The sequence below is a fragment of the Aegilops tauschii genome, chromosome 7 (assembly GCF_002575655.3).
Source record: "Aegilops tauschii subsp. strangulata cultivar AL8/78 chromosome 7, Aet v6.0, whole genome shotgun sequence".
In the NCBI taxonomy this organism is placed as follows: domain Eukaryota; kingdom Viridiplantae; phylum Streptophyta; class Magnoliopsida; order Poales; family Poaceae; genus Aegilops; species Aegilops tauschii.
This window is the reverse complement of record NC_053041.3, coordinates 515,179,012-515,195,724: the sequence shown is the minus strand read 5'-3', so window position 1 is coordinate 515,195,724 and position 16,713 is coordinate 515,179,012.

Genomic DNA, 16,713 nt, shown 5'->3' with positions numbered 1-16,713 from the left:
CTCAACACAAGTGTAGGTGGTTCTCTCTCAGAAAATATATGTTGGAAGTGTAGGCATGTTCTGATGGCTCTCTCCACGAATGAAGGGTGGGTGGAGGGGTATATATAGCCTCCACACAAAATCTAACCGTTACACACAAATCACCGAACTCGGTGGTACTGAATCATGAAACTCGGTCAGACCGATTTAGTTCAAAATGTGAACATTAGGATTTTCGGTGGGACCGACATGTCAACTCGGTGGGACCGATTCCATTAGGGTTAGGGCATAACGTAATCTCGGTGAAACTGATTACACAACTCGGTGGGACGATTTTGGTAATTGACAAACAGAGAGTTGGTCAGGCAAACTCGGTGGGACCGATTCGCTCATCTCGGTTAGACCAAAACGTTACAAAGGGGAAACAGAGAGTTTGCATTGCAATCTCGGTGGGACCGATCGCTCATCTCGGTTCGACCGAAACGTTACGAAGGGAAACAGAGAGGTTGCAATCCCATCTCGGTGAGACCGAGATCCCTATCGGTGAGACTGAAATGACTAGGGTTTGTGGCAGTGGCTATGCCAAGTGAACTCGGTGGCGCCAGGTAGGAAATTTCGGTGGGGCCGAGTTTGACTTTTGGTTTGGGACATATGTGGATATGAGAAAGTAGTTGAGGGTTTTGGAGCATATCACTAAGCATTTTGAGCAAGTAACTCATTAAGCAACACCTCATCCCCTTTTAATAGTATTGGCTTTTCCTATGGACTCAGTGTGATCTTGGATCACTAAAAGTAAAATGTAGAGTCTTGAGCTTGAGCCAACATGTGTTCTTAGTATTTTGAGGGGTCCACTTTCTAATCCATGCCATGCCAAACATTGAGCTTTCCTGAAATATTTATCTTGAAATAGCATTAGCTCAATGGGCTATATGTTGTTAGGAATTACCAAGACCAGCCAGGGATAGTTGCACTTTCAATCTCCCCCGTTTTGGCAATTGATGACAACATATAGATCAAAGCTTCGACAGATAATAATAAGATTGAAAAACATCGTCGCTTTGAGAAGTATGTGATAAGCAAGAGCTCCCCCTAAATTTGTGCATTATTTAAAATTTTCTTTTGAATGCAAATGCACAATCGATTAGGATCATGGGTTACTGTTCCATGTCACATATATTTTGGTGGAGCACTCAAAATGATAGAAATTAAAAGCATGCACTCATCACCAAGCAAGTGAATGATCATATATGGATATAAAAGATAGTATCATCTAAACAAGCATTAAGGTAGCAAATGATCAATCACATTATCACACAAGTATCTCACACAAGGACATAAAGTATCTCACACAATAAAAAGTTCAACCAAAGGCAAAGACGCAAAACACTCTCTCGAAGCCTATGATCTATACATATTTCTCCCCCTTTGGCAACAAGTTACCAAAAAGTTCAAATATGCATAGTGCTATGCGTCTCTCAGGCTTGGTCTTCAGGAGGTGGTGTAGGGAGAACTCCAAGGACGAAAGCATCTGTTGATGTAGTTGGAGCTGCTGGAGTGGCTGCTGGAGGTGGCACTGGAGCTGTAGCTGCTGGTGCTGATGTTGTAGCTCTAGAATCTGTCACTGGCACGGCAGCAGACCTCTGACTCCTTGGCACTCGCTGAAATGCATCTGTGGTTGCCTTGCCTCTCTTCTCTTCTTCTTCCTCCTGAAGCTGCTCAACCGCTGTTTGAATCTCAGTTACCTTCAGATCAAGATCATAAAATTTGGTCTGTATGATCCTCTCCAAGCTCTCCTGGTTTTGAGTCAGGGTGGCCAAGCCCTTCTCAATCCTCAGTGTAGACTGGATTAGATATGCAAGTTGATCTTTCTTGCACTTCAGGAAAACCTGAGATGCCTCTTCAACACTTGGCATCTTGGCAGCTTTCTCAGCCTTTGCTTTGGCTCTTTTCTCCTGTGCTTGAACTGATGATGGTTCCTCCTCATTCATCACAACAGCATTATCTTCAAAATCAGGATACAGGGGTAGATGCTCCTTATCCAACAGATATGTTCCTGTGCCCATCTTGGAGTTGATGAGCTCCTGAATGTGTGGAGCATACCCACAGCATCTCTTCTGGTCAGCAGCAGTCCTCTTGATTGTCTCTACAATCAGACTCATGACCTTGAACTTCTGAGGGACATCAAAAAGTTGTAGCAGGTTGATAGAGTGCCCTCTGATCATCTTGTGATCTCCTGACTTGGGTAGCAGAGTGTGCCTTAGGATCTAGTTGATAGTAGGCAGACCAGACAACAAGAAATGTACAGATCCAAGCTTGTGAGTCTCCAAAGCTTTATCTGGGATCTCCTTGTACATGTTAGCCATAGTGTTGTGGTCCTTCTTCTTCTTGGCATACACATCCAAGTCATCTTCATGTTCTTCTGGGGCATTTATCAATTTTTCCCATTCTTCAACTGTGGACTGGTACCTAGTACCTTCTGACATCCAAATGATCTTCCCATATGGGTAAAAGTGAGCAGTGGAGTAAAACTGCATGATCAGCTCATCATTCCATTTTGTGAGCTTCTGTCCAACAAACTCATCTACTCCACATGCTTTGAAGCTGTCATAAACTACTGGGAAGTGATCTTCATTCTCCTGGATGAATTCCCAATCAACCCATCTCATGTCACAGACAATGGGCTTCTTGTCAAGCAAAATAGTTTCATAAAAGTCTTGATGTTCCTTTGTATGAAACCGGTAGTCAACTGTCGTCCTCCTCCTCACAGCATAGGGATCAGACTGTCTCCACAATCTCAGTCCTGAATCTTTCCTGATGTGCATGTTCTCAGCGACTGGATGAGCATCATTGTGGTCTGGAATCTTGGGCTTCAATTTTCTCAAAATACGAGACTCATCATCTTCTTCTTCAGCCTGAGGCACTGGGGCCTTGTTCTTTTCTTCAACAGGTATACTTCTGGTGTTCCTCTTGGGCTTACTGGGCTTTTGAGCTGGAGCTTTGGGAGCTGTCTTGGGCTTTGATGAAGCAGCCCCTGAATTTATAGCATCTCCCATAAGCTTCCGAGCTTTGGGTGCTGGTGCAGCATCCTCTTCCTCTTCCTCTTCTTCAGAGGGATCTCTCATCATGGAGGGCTTGCCAATGACTCTGGCAATGGTCTTCTTGACCCTCTCCTTCCTTTTCTTGCCTTCTCCACCTTCTTTGGGTTCAAGAGTGAACTCCATTGTCTCTTGAGTAGAGGCTCTAGCCTTAGACATAGGAATTCTCTTTGCTGGAGCCTTCTTATTCATTCCTGGCTTAACTGTAGCAGTTGTGCCATACTCCTTTTTCAGCACCTTCTTCTTGGAGCTTACTTCCTCCTCAGTGGCAACATAATCCTCATCCTCAGATTCTGAGGTTCTCTTCTTCCTAGATCTGGTGGCTGCCTTTGGCAAGTTGCTGGGAGTGCTCCTGCTGCCATCATCAGAAGTGCTCGAGGGATCTGAACCCTCACTCAGCTGCACATGTTCCTCAGACCTGTTCTGACTGTCACTCTGATCATACATCTCTGCAAACTCACTGACAGCAGACCCTGTGAATAGATGTAGATGAGATAGAGTGGATGAGCATCACAAAGTGCAGAGGTTCTGCAAAACAGATGACTTAAAAACTTAGTTTTAGTTCTCCACATGAAGCATTTCGGAGCTACCGATTTGTAAACTCGGTGATACCGAAGCGGCTTTTGGAACCTAAACTAGTGAACTCGGTCAGACCGAGTCACAGTTCGGTGGCACCGAGACTGCTAGGGTTTCACAGAGAATCGAACTCGGTCAGACCGATTTGCAGTTTTGGGTCAGACCGAAAATTGCAAGTGCTATGGCCTAAGCCAAATCGGTGAGACCAATTTCTACAACTCGGTCGGTCTGAGATGAGTTCGGCGGAGACCTAACCCTAAATTTTCAAATCAAACCTAACCTAAAGGATGTTTTAAGTGGATAGAGTGTTTGCATATGTGGTAAGGATCATGGCAAAACAATGTGCTATGAATCAGAGGTAAAAGAATAGCACAAGGCTCGAACCCATACCCTAGTTCGGCGGGAGTTCGCTACGGCGACAACGGCAGAGCAGATCTCCGTTGACGGCGATGGAAACCAGCGGCGGGATGTCGCTGGCGGCGAGGAGACGATCCAGAGACCCAAGGAGGTAGAGCAGGACACGCGCGCGGGCTGAGGAGTTTGAAGAAATTTCCAAAATCTCACCCGTGGGTATATATATCCCGACCCTGTCGGTGTGACCGAGTGGAAGAACTTGGTGGCACCGAGATGCAGAATCGCAAGCGGTTACTGCAACTCGGTGTGACCGAAAAGTTCAAATCGGTTGCACCGAGATTGAAAACCTAGATCAACTTAGTGATCTCGGTGTGACCGGAATGGATGACTCGGTCATACCGAAATGCACAAAGAGGCTTTGGAAGTTTAAGTCTATGACGAATCGGGGACTCCGAGTGCTCCTCACACAGAGTGGTTCGAATCTGACTTGATCAAACTTTGTGATGTAGCATGAATAGAGTTTGAGATGAGAAAAGCATAGATAGCTAGAGGAAGTCCTTAGGCATTCTTGTCCATCCATTTGGCAAAAGAGAAAAAGCCAAACAGTCAAGGCAACAAATGGATGTCCTCGAATGAGTAAAATATGCAACCGACATGCTCACACAATAAGATAGCAAATGAAATATGTGGCAAAGCATGCACAATCACTCTAGCATCTATCAAGCAATTTGGCGATGACTAGGTCATCTATATATGAGTATATTTACTGAGGAGTCAAATGAGAACATTTGATCGTAGGTCATACTCATCGTTTAAGCACAAGTGGGGTTACCACTTTTACATAATGCACTGTTGTGTTAACATCGTTAGAGTTGCTTTAGCTCAATTGATTAGAGTAAAGCTCCCCCTAGATGTGATATCCCCCTAGGAGGGATGAACTAACCTTGGGTTTTGTCGATGATGACTTCATGTAGGTGTTGAAGATGTAGGTGCTCAAAGTTGATGTAGATCATTCGGAGCAATCCTTCGGAGTGAGTTGCACTTTCAATACCTACACGGGTTAGTCCCACAAGGAACAAACAAGGATATCCATAGACATAGAGTGATATTCACATGAGATGATGTCCATGAATGCATTAGGTTACCTTGTCCCTTGTCTTACCAACAAGAGGGTTTGTGACTCCTTGAACTAGTGCAAGATATGGAAGTGTTTGCACTTGTCCTTGCCAAAATGATATGAGTGAAGTTTGTTGGCGGAGTCACCCTCAAGAACTCTCTAGTTCTTCTTCTTCGGGATCCACACCATCTTGATGTGAATCCTTGGAGTTGTAGTCGTACTTGATGAAGTAGAACTTGATGTAGTCTTGGGAACCCACTTGACCAATGCCTTAGGGGCTTCTTTAAATGCATCAATCTCCTCTTGAAGCATGTCCTTGCCCTTTAGCTTGTGGTATTGTGGTGGAAGATCATCTTCAGCTTGTGTTCCTTGGAAAGAAGTAGGATCATACTTCTCTTGTTGAGGAACAAACTTCGTCTTGGGGTATTGATCTTCTTCCCACTCAACTCCATTGGCATTGAACTTTCGTTCAAAACCAACACCTTGATTCTTCCGGTGTCTTCCTTGCTTGCGTACAATTTCCTCAAATTGCTTACTTCCGGTAAGACTCTTGTAAACACCTTTCTCTACAATTCCCTTCAATAAGCTATTTTCTTGCTCAGGTGTAACTTGGCTAAGAGAATCATTAGTGGAATCAAGAGAACTACTAGAAGCAACAACATTGGTTTTAGCATGATTATTGTTACTACTAGAAGAAGAATCTTTCTTGTTCTTGTTGCTAGATTTAACTTGTGGCATGTAAGTAGACAAGAGTAAACGCTTGGTAATATAAGAAGAACTTTTCTTGCGAAGATCATCATTGATTGCCTTTAAGAACTCATGCTCTTGCTCAAGGTTGAGCTTTTCAAAGCGTAGCTTCTCATGAGTCTTTAAAACTTCTCGATGATCTTCGAAGGTAGTTTCATGAGCTAACTTTAGAGTGTTTAGTTCTTTAGTTAGACGCTCAATCTCCTTCTTTGTTGGGGAACGTAGTAATTTCAAAAAATTCCTACGCACACGCAAGATCATGGTGATGCATAGCAACGAGAGGGGAGAGTGTTATCTACGTACCCTTGTAGACCGTAAGCGGAAGCGTTTATCAACGCGGTTGATGCAGTCGTACGTCTTCACGATCCGACCGATCCAAGTACCGAACGCACGACACCTCCGAGTTCTGCACACATTCAGCTCGATGACGTCCTCGCCTTCTCGATCCAGCAAGACAGGCGAAGTAGTAGATGAGTTCCGGCAGCACGACGGCGTGGTGACGGTGTTGGTGAAGAACAATCTCCGCAGGGCTTCGCCTAAGCACTACGAAAACTATGACGAAGGATAAACTAGAGAGGACGGGGTTGCCGGCACATGGCTTGGTGTTTCTTGATGTGTCTTGGGTGCTAGCCCTACCCCTCTATTTATATGTTGAGCCTTGGGGTCGAAACTTGGAGTAAAAGCCTCCACAAAGTCGGTTTCACCCGAAAGGCAAGAGTCCTTCTCGGACTCCAGGGCCAGACGCCAGGGTTCCCGGCGTCTGGCCCCTGGACTCCACAAAATTTCCTTTTGCACTTTCCAAAAACCTCATGGGCTTTCCCTTTTGGCCCAGATAAAGTGTTCTCGTGCCCAAACATTTCGGGAAACATCCGGAACCCCTTCCGATGGATTCCGGAACCTTTCTGGAGATCAAACACTACTATCCACATATTAATCTTTACTTCCGGACCATTCCGGAGTTCCTCGTCATATCCGTGATCTCATCCAAAACTCCGAACAACATTCAGTCACCAACATACATAACTCATAATACTATATCGTCAACGAACGTTAAGCGTGCGGACCCTATGGGTTCGAGAACTATGTAGACATGACTGAGACACCTCTCTGGTCAATAACCAATAGCGGGACCTGGATGCCCATATTGGCTCCTACATATTCTACGAAGATCTTTATCGGTCAGACCGCATAACAACATACGTTGTTCCCTTTGTCATCGGTATGTTACTTGCCCGAGATTCGATCGTCGGTATCTCAATACCTAGTTCAATCTCGTTACCGGCAAGTCTCTTTACTCGTTCCGTAATACATCATCCCGCAACTAACTCATTAGTTGCAATGCTTGCAAGGCTTATAGTGATGTGCATTACCGAGTGGGCCCAGAGATACCTCTCCGACAATCGGAGTGACAAATCCTAATCTCGAAATACGCCAACCCAACAAGTACCTTTGGAGACACCTGTAGAGCACCTTTATAATCACCCAATTATGTTGTGACGTTTGGTAGCACACAAAGTGTTCCTCCGGTAAACGGGAGTTGCATAATCTCATAGTCATAGGAACATGTATAAGTCATGAAGAAAGCAATAGCAGAATACTAAACGATCGAGTGCTAAGCTAACGGAATGGGTCAAGTCAATCACATCATTCTCCTAATGATGTGATCCCGTTAATCAAATGAATCCTCATGTCTATGGTTAGGAAACTTAACCATCTTTGATTAACGAGCTATTCAAGTAGAGGCATACTAGTGACACTATGTTTGTCTATGTATTCACACATGTATTATGTTTCCGGTTAATGCAATTCTAGCATGAATAATAAACATTTATCATGAAATAAGGAAATAAATAATAACTTTATTATTGCCTCTAGGGCATATTTCCTTCAGTCTCCCACTTGCACTAGAGTCAATAATCTAGTTCACATCGCCATGTGATTTAACATCAATAGTTCACATCTTTATGTGGTTAACACCCATAGTTCACATCGATATGTGACCAACACCCAAAGGGTTTACTAGAGTCAGTAATATAGTTCACATCGCTATGTGATTAACACCCAAAGAGTACTAAGGTGTGATCATGTTTTGCTTGTGATATAATTTTAGTCAACGGGTCTGTCACATTTAGATCCGTAAGTATTTTGCAAATTTCTATGTCTACAAGGCTCTGCACGGAGCTACTCTAGCTAATAGCTCCCACTTTAATATGTATCCAGATTGAGACTTAGAGTCATCTGGATCAGTGTCAAAACTTGCATCGACGTAACCCTTTACGACGAACCTTTTGTCACCTCCATAATCGAGAAATATTTCCTTAGTCTTCTAAGGATAATTTTGACCAATGTCCAGTGATCTACTCCTAGATCACTATTGTACTCTCTTGCCAAAATCAGTGGTAGGGTATACAATAGATCTGGTACACAGCATGGCATACTTTATACAGCCTATGGCTGAGGCATAGGGAATGACTTTCATTCTCTTTCTATCTTCTGCCGTGGTCGGGCTTTGAGTCTTACTCAATTTCACACCTTGCAACACAGGCAAGAACTCTTTCTTTGACTGTTCCATTTTGAACTATTTCAAAATCTTGTCAAGGTATGTACTCATTGAAAAAACTTATCAAGCGTCTTGATTTATCTCTATAGATCTTGATGCTCAATATGTAAGCAGCTTCACCGAGGTCTTTCTTTGAAAAACTCCTTTCAAATACTCCTTTATGCTTTCCAGAAAATTCTACATTATTTCCGATCAACAATATGTCATTCACATATATTTATCAGAAATGTTGTAGTGCTCCCACTCACTTTCTTGTAAATACAGGCTTCACCGCAAGTTTGTATAAAACTATATGCTTTGATCAACTCATCAAAGCGTATATTCCAACTCCGAGATGCTTGCACCAGTCCATAGATGGATCACTGGAGCTTGCACATTTTGTTAGCACCTTTAGGATCGACAAAACCTTCTGGTTGCATCATATACAACTCTTCTTTAAGAAATCCATTAAGGAATGTAGTTTTGACATCCATTTGCCAGATTTCATAAAATGTGGCAATTTGCTAACATGATTCAGACAGACTTAAGCATCGCTACGAGTGAGAAAATCTCATCGTAGTCAACACCTTGAACTTTGTCAAAAACCCTTTTTCGACAACTCTAGCTTTGTAGATAGTAACACCACTATCAGCGTCCGTCTTCCTCTTGAAGATCCATTTATGTTCTATGGCTTGCCGATCATCGGGCAAGTCAACCAAAGTCCACACTTTGTTCTCATACATGGATACCATCTCAGATTCATGGCCTCAAGCCATTTTGCGGAATCTGGGCTCATCATCGCTTCCTCATAGTTCGTAGGTTCGTCATGGTCAAGTAACATGACCTCCAGAACAGGATTACCGTACCACTCTGGTGCGGATCTCACTCTGGTTTACCTACGAGGTTCGGTAGTAACTTGATCTGAAGTTACGTGATCATCATCATTAGCTTCCTCACTAGTTGGTGTAGTAGTCATAGGAACAAATTTCTGTGATGAACTACTTTCCAATAAGGGAGCAGGTACAGTTACCTCATCAAGTTCTACTTTCCTCCCACTCACTTCTTTCGAGAGAAACTCCTTCTCTAGAAAGGATCCATTCTTAGAAACGAATGTCTTGCCTTCGGATCTGTGATAGAAGGTGTACCCAACAATTTCGTTTGGGTATCCTATGAAGATGCACTTCTCCGATTTGGGTTCGAGCTTATCAGTTTGAAACTTTTTCACATAAGCATCGCCGCCCCAAACTTTAAGAAACGATAGCTTAGGTTTCTTGCTAAACCACAGTTCATACGGTGTCGTCTCAACGGATTTAGATGGTGCCCTATTTAACATGAATGCAGTTGTCTCTAATGCATAACCCCAAAACGATAGCGGTAAATCAGTAAGAGACATCATAGATCGCGCCATATCTAGTTAAGTGCGATTACGACGTTCGAACACACCATTACGTTGTGGTGTTCCAGGTGGCGTGAGTTGCGAAACTATTCCGCATTGTTTCAAATGAAGACCAAACTCGTAATTCAAATATTCTCTTCCACGATCAGATCGTAGAAACTTTATTTTCTTGTTAGGATGATTTTCCACTTCACTCTGAAATTATTTGAACATTTCAAATGTTTTAGATTTATGTTTCATCAAGTAGATATACCCATATCTGCTCAAGTCATCTGTGAAGGTGAGAAAATAACGATACCCACCGCGAGCCTCAACACTCATCGGATCACATGCATCAGTATGTATTATTTCCAATAAGTCAGTTGCTCGCTCCATTGTTCCGGAGAACGGAGTCTTAGTCATCTTGCCCATAAGGCATGGTTCGCAAGCATCAAGTGATTCATAATCAAGTGATTCCAAAATCCCATAAGCATGGAGTTTCTTCATGCGCTTTACACCAATATGACCTAAACGGCAGTGCCACAAGTAAGTTGCACTATCATTATTAACTTTGCATCTTTTGGCTTCAATATTATGAATATGTGTATCACTACGATCGAGATCCAACAAACCATTGGGTGTATGACCATAGAAGGTTTTATTCATGTAAACAGAACAACAATTATTCTCTAATTTAAATGAATAACTGTATTGCAACAAACATGATCAAATCATATTCATGCTCAACGCAAACACCAAATAACACTTATTTAGTTTCAACACTAATCCCGAAAGTATAGGGAGTGTGTGATGATGATCATATCAATCTTGGAACTACTTCCAACACACATCGTCACCTCGCCCTTTACTAGTTTCTGTTTATTCTGCAACTCCCGTTTCGAGTTACTACTCTTAGCAACTGAACCAGTATCAAATGCCGAGGGGTTGCTATAAACACTAGTAAAGTACACATCAATAACATGTATATCCAATATACCTTTGTTCACTTTGCCATCCTTCTTATCCGCCAAATACCTGGGGCAGTTCCGCTTTCCAGTGACCAGTCCCTTTGAAGTATAAGCACGTAGTCTCAGGCTTAGGACCAGACTTGGGCTTCTTCACTTGAGAAGCAACTTGCTTGCCGTTCTTCTTGAAGTTACCCTTCTTCCCTTTGCCCTTTTCTTGAAACTAGTGGTCTTGTTAACCATCAACACTTGATGTTTTTTCTTGATTTCTACCTTCGTCGATTTCGGCATCACGAAGAGTTTGGGAATCGTTTCCGTTATCCCTTGCATATTATAGTTCATCACGAAGTTCTACTAACTTGGTGATGGTGACTAGAGAAGTCTGTCAATCACTATCTTGTCTGGAAGATTAACTCTGACTTGATTCAAGCGATTGTAGTACCCAGACAATCTGAGCACATGCTCACTGCTTGAGCTATTCTCCTCCATCTTTTAGCTATAGAACTTGTTGGAAACTTCATATCTCTCAACTCGGGTATTTGCTTGAAATATTAACTTCAACTCTTGGAACATCTCATATGGTCCATGACGTTCAAAACGTCTTTGAAGTCCCGATTCTAAGCCGTTAAGCATGGCGCACTAAACTATCAAGTAGTCATCATATTGAGCTAGCCAAACGTTCGTAACGTATGCATCTGCTCCTGCAATAGGTCTGTCACCTAGCGGTGCATCAAGGACATAATTCTTCTGTGCGGCAATGAGGATAAACCTCAGATCATGGATCCAGTCCGCATCATTGCTACTATCATCTTTCAACTTAGTTTTCTCTAGGAACACATATAAAAAATAGGAAGCAACAACGCGAGCTATTGATCTATAACATTATTTGCAAAATACTATCAGGACTAAGTTCATGATAAATTAAAGTTCAATTAATCATATTACTTAAGAACTCCCACTTAGATAGACATCCCTTTAATCATCTAAGTGATCACGTGATCCATATCAACTAAACCATGTCCGATCATCACGTGAGATGGAGTAGTTTCAATGGTGAACATCGCTATGTTGATCATATCTACTATATAATTCACGCTCGACCTTTCGGTCTCAATGTTCCGAGGCCATATCTGTTATATGCTAGGCTCGTCAAGTTTAACCTGAGTATTCCGCGTGTCCAACTGTTTTGCACCCGTTATATTTGAACGTAGAGCCTATCACACCCGATCATCACGTGGTGTCTCAGCACGAAGAACTGTCGCAACGGTGCATACTCAGGGAGAACACTTATACCTTGAAATTTTAGTGAGGGATCATCTTATAAAGCTACCGTCGAACTAAGCAAAATAAGATGTATAAAAGATAAACATCACATGCAATCAAAATATGTGACATGATATGGCCATGATCATCTTGCGCCTTTGATCTCTATCTCCAAAGTACCGTCATGATCTCTATCGTTACCGGCATGACACCATGATCTCCATCATCTTGATCTATATCAATGTGTCGTCACATGGTCATCTCGCCAACTATTGCTCTTGCAACTATTGCTATCGCATAGCGATAAAGTAAAGCAATTATTTGGCGCTTGCATCTTATGCAATAAAGAGACAGCCATAAGGCTTCTGCCAGTTATCGATAACTTCAACAAAACATGATCATCTCATACAACAACTTATATCTCATCACGTCTTGACCATATCACATCACAACATGCCCTGCAAAAACAAGTAGACGTCCTCTACTTTGTTGTTGCAAGTTTTACGTGGCTGCTACGGGCTGAGCAAGAACCGTTCTTACCTACGCATCGAAACCACAACGATAGTTCGTCAAGTTAGTGTTGTTTTAACCTAAAGTTGGAGAAACACTCGGTTCAACTAAAGTTGGAGAAACTGACACCCGCCAGCCACACTCTATCTCCAAAGGACCGGGCGTAGCCACACTCGGTTCAACTAAAGTTGGAGAAACTGACACCCGCCAGCCACCTATGTGCAAAGCACGTCGGTAGAACCAGTCTCGCATAAGCATGAGCGTAATGTCGGTCCGGGCCGCTTCATCCAACAATACCGCCGAACCAAAGTATGACATGCTGGTAAGCAGTATGACTTGTATCGCCCACAACTCACTTGTGTTCTACTCGTGCATATAACATCTACGCATAAAACCAGGCTCGGATGCTACTGTTGGGGAACGTAGTAATTTCAAAAAAATTCCTATGCACACGCAAGATCATGGTGATGCATAGCAATGAGAGGGGAGAGTGTTGTCTACGTACCCTCGTAGACCGTAAGCGGAAGCGTTTATCAACGCGGTTGATGTAGTCATACGTCTTCACGATCCGACCGATCCAAGTACCGAACGCACGGCACCTCCGAGTTCTGAACACGTTCAGCTCGATGACGTCCTCGCCTTCTCGATCCAGCAAGACGGGCGAAGTAGTAGATGAGTTCCGGCAGCACGACGGCGTGGTGACGGTGTTGGTGAAGAACAATCTCCGCAGGGCTTCGCCTAAGCACTACGAAAACTATGACGAATGATAAACTAGAGGGGACGGGGTTGCCGGCACATGGCTTGGTGTTTCTTGATGTGTCTTGGGTGCTAGCCCTACCCCTCTATTTATATGTTGAGCCTTGGGGTCGAAACTTGGAGTAAAAGCCTCCACAAAGTCGGTTTCACCCGAAAGGCAAGAGTCCTTCTCGGACTCCAGGGCCGAACGCCAGGGTTCCCAGCGTCTGGCCCCTGGACTCCGCAAAACTTCCTTTTGCGCTTTCCAAAAACCTCGTGGGCTTTCTTTTTTGGCCCAGATAAAGTGTTCTCGTGCCCAAACATTTCGGGAAACATCCGGAACCCCTTCCGATGGATTCCGGAACCTTTCCGGAGATCAAACACTACTATCCACATATCAATCTTTACTTCCGGACCATTCCGGAGTTCCTCGTCATATCCGTGATCTCATCCAAAACTCCGAACAACATTCGGTCACCAACATACATAACTCATAGTACTATATCGTCAACGAACGTTAAGCGTGCGGACCCTACGGGTTCGAGAACTATGTAGACATGACTGAGACACCTCTCTGGTCAATAACCAATAGCGGGACCTGGATACCCATATTGGCTCCTACATATTCTACGAAGATCTTTATCGGTCAGACCGCATAACAACATACGTTGTTCCCTTTGTCATCGGTATGTTACTTTCCCGAGATTCGATCGTTGGTATCTCAATACCTAGTTCAATCTCGTTACCGGCAAGTCTCTTTACTCGTTCCGTAATACATCATACCGCAACTAACTCATTAGTTGCAATGCTTGCTAGGCTTATAGTGATGTGCATTACCGAGTGGGCCCAGAGATACCTCTCCGACAATCGGAGTGACAAATCCTAATCTCTAAATACGCCAACCCAACAAGTACCTTTGGAGACACCTGTAGAGCACCTTTATAATCACCCAGTTACGTTGTGACATTTGGTAGCACACAAAGTGTTCCTCCGGTAAACGGGAGTTGCATAATCTCATAGTCATAGGAACATGTATAAGTCATGAAGAAAGCAATAGCAGAATACTAAACGATCGAGTGCTAAGCTAACGGAATGGGTCAAGTCAATCACATCATTCTCCTAATAATGTGATCCCGTTAATCAAATGACAACGCATGTCTATGGTTAGGAAACTTAACCATCTTTGATTAACGAGCTAGTCAAGTAGAGGCATACTAGTGACACTATGTTTGTCTGTGTATTCACACATGTATTATGTTTCCGGTTAATACAATTCTAGCATGAATAATAAACATTTATCATGAAATAAGGAAATAAATAATAACTTTATTATTGCCTCTAGGGCATATTTCCTTCATTCTTATCATTGTCATTCGTTTTATCTTGATTAGCATGATTAATAGCAAGTTCATCATAGTTTTGATAACTAGAGTTATCAGCAAGTAAATCATCATCACCTAGCAAATCATCTTCATCACTATTGAAATCAACATACTCGGGGTGTGGTACCTTTGGGCCTTTAGCCATGAAGCATCTTCCAATTCCTTCATTTGGTGAGTCAAATATGTCGTAGGAGTTTGTTGACACAAGTGCTAGACCGGCAACACCTTCATCTTGAGTGTATTCGGAGTCGGAGTGGTAACTTCTTTCGGAGTGATTGTCGGAGTCGGAGCCGGATACCCATTCACCAACATGAGCTTGATGTCTTCGTTTTGTGTAGCTCCTTGATGATTTGTCCTTCCTTTCTGAATCCTTGCTTCTCCGTGATGTTCTTCGTTCATAACGGTCATCTCTACTCCTTCTCTCTCTAGGTGGTGATTCTTCTCTTCTACTTCTTCTTTTGGGAGAATCTTCTCTTCTTTTGTAGGGAGCCGTACACTAGTGTCCGGGTCTTCCACAATTGTAGCAATTACGTTCACGACTTGAAGATCTTTTGTCATTGTAGGACCTTGACTTGGAACTTTTTTCCTTGCTTCTACTCTTGTAGAACTTGTTGAAGTTCTTCACTATTAGGCTCAATTATTCATTGAAGGTTTGTTTTTCACTTGATGATGTGGGAGCATCACATGAGGCTTTGTAAGCACCACTTGATTTGTTGTGGAGCTCTTCCTTATCCTTAAGTGACATCTCATGAGCAACAATTCTTCCAATGACTTCCGTTGTCTTGAGATCTTTGTAATTGGGCATCATTTGGATCAATGTGCACACGGTATCATATTTTCCATCCAAGGCTCTTAGGGTCTTCTTGATGATGAATCTGTTGGTCATCTCTTCACTTCCTAAGCCGGCAATCTCATTTGTGATGAGAGCAAGCCTAGATTACATTTCAGCAACACCTTCACCATCCTTCATTTTGAACTTGTCAAGTTGACTTTGAAGCACATCCAATTTGAATTCCTTGACGAAGTCGGTACCTTCATGCATATCAATCAAAGTATCCCAAATTTCCTTTGCATTCTCAAGACGGCTGATTTTGTTGAATTCTTCGGGGCACAATCCGTTGAAGAGAATATCACAAGCTTGAGCATTGTATTGCAACATCTTCAACTCTTCCGCGGTAGCTTCACGGTTCGGTTCTCTCCCATCAAAGAATTCACCTTGCAAGCCAATACACACAATAGCCCAAACGGCGGGGTTATGTCCAAGAATATGCATTTTCATCTTATGCTTCCAACTAGCAAAATTTGTACCATCAAAGTAAGGACCTCTACGGTGGTAATTTCCCTCGCTAGACGCCATACTCTCCTAGGTTGTGAAACCAAGGCTATGATCACCAAAAGCTATGGAAATCAAAGCAAATGGAGACCAAAGCTCTGATACCACTTGTAGGATCGAAAGTATGTCCAGAGGGGAGTGATTAGACTACTTGACAAAATAAAAATCTAGCCTTTTCCCAATTTTAAGTCTTGGCAGATTTTAGCAACTTAGCACTAGTCAAGTAAACAACCTACACATGCAAGTCTAAGAGTATAGCAGCGGAATGTAAAACAATTTCATATGAAGTTAAAGGGAGGATTTTGGTGGGAGCAAACGCAATGTAGACACGGAGATTTTTGGCATGGTTCCGATAGGTGGTGCTATCGTACATCCATGTTGATGGAGACTTCAACCCATGAAGGGTAACGGTTGCGCGAGTCCACGGAGGGCTCCACCCACGAAGGGTCCACAAAGAAGCAACCTTGTCTATCCCATCATGGCCATCGCCGACGAAGGACTTGCCTCACTAGGGTAGATCTTCACGAAGTAGGCGATCTCCTTGCCCGTACAAACTCCTTGGTTCAACTCCACAATCTTAACGGAGGCTCCCAAGTGACACCTTGCCAATCTAGGAGACACCACTCTCCAAAAGGTAATAGATGGTGTGTTGATGATGAACTCCTTGCTCTTGTGCTTCAAATGATAGTCTCCCCAACACTCAACTCTCTCTCATAGGATTGGATTTGGTGGAAAGAGGGTTT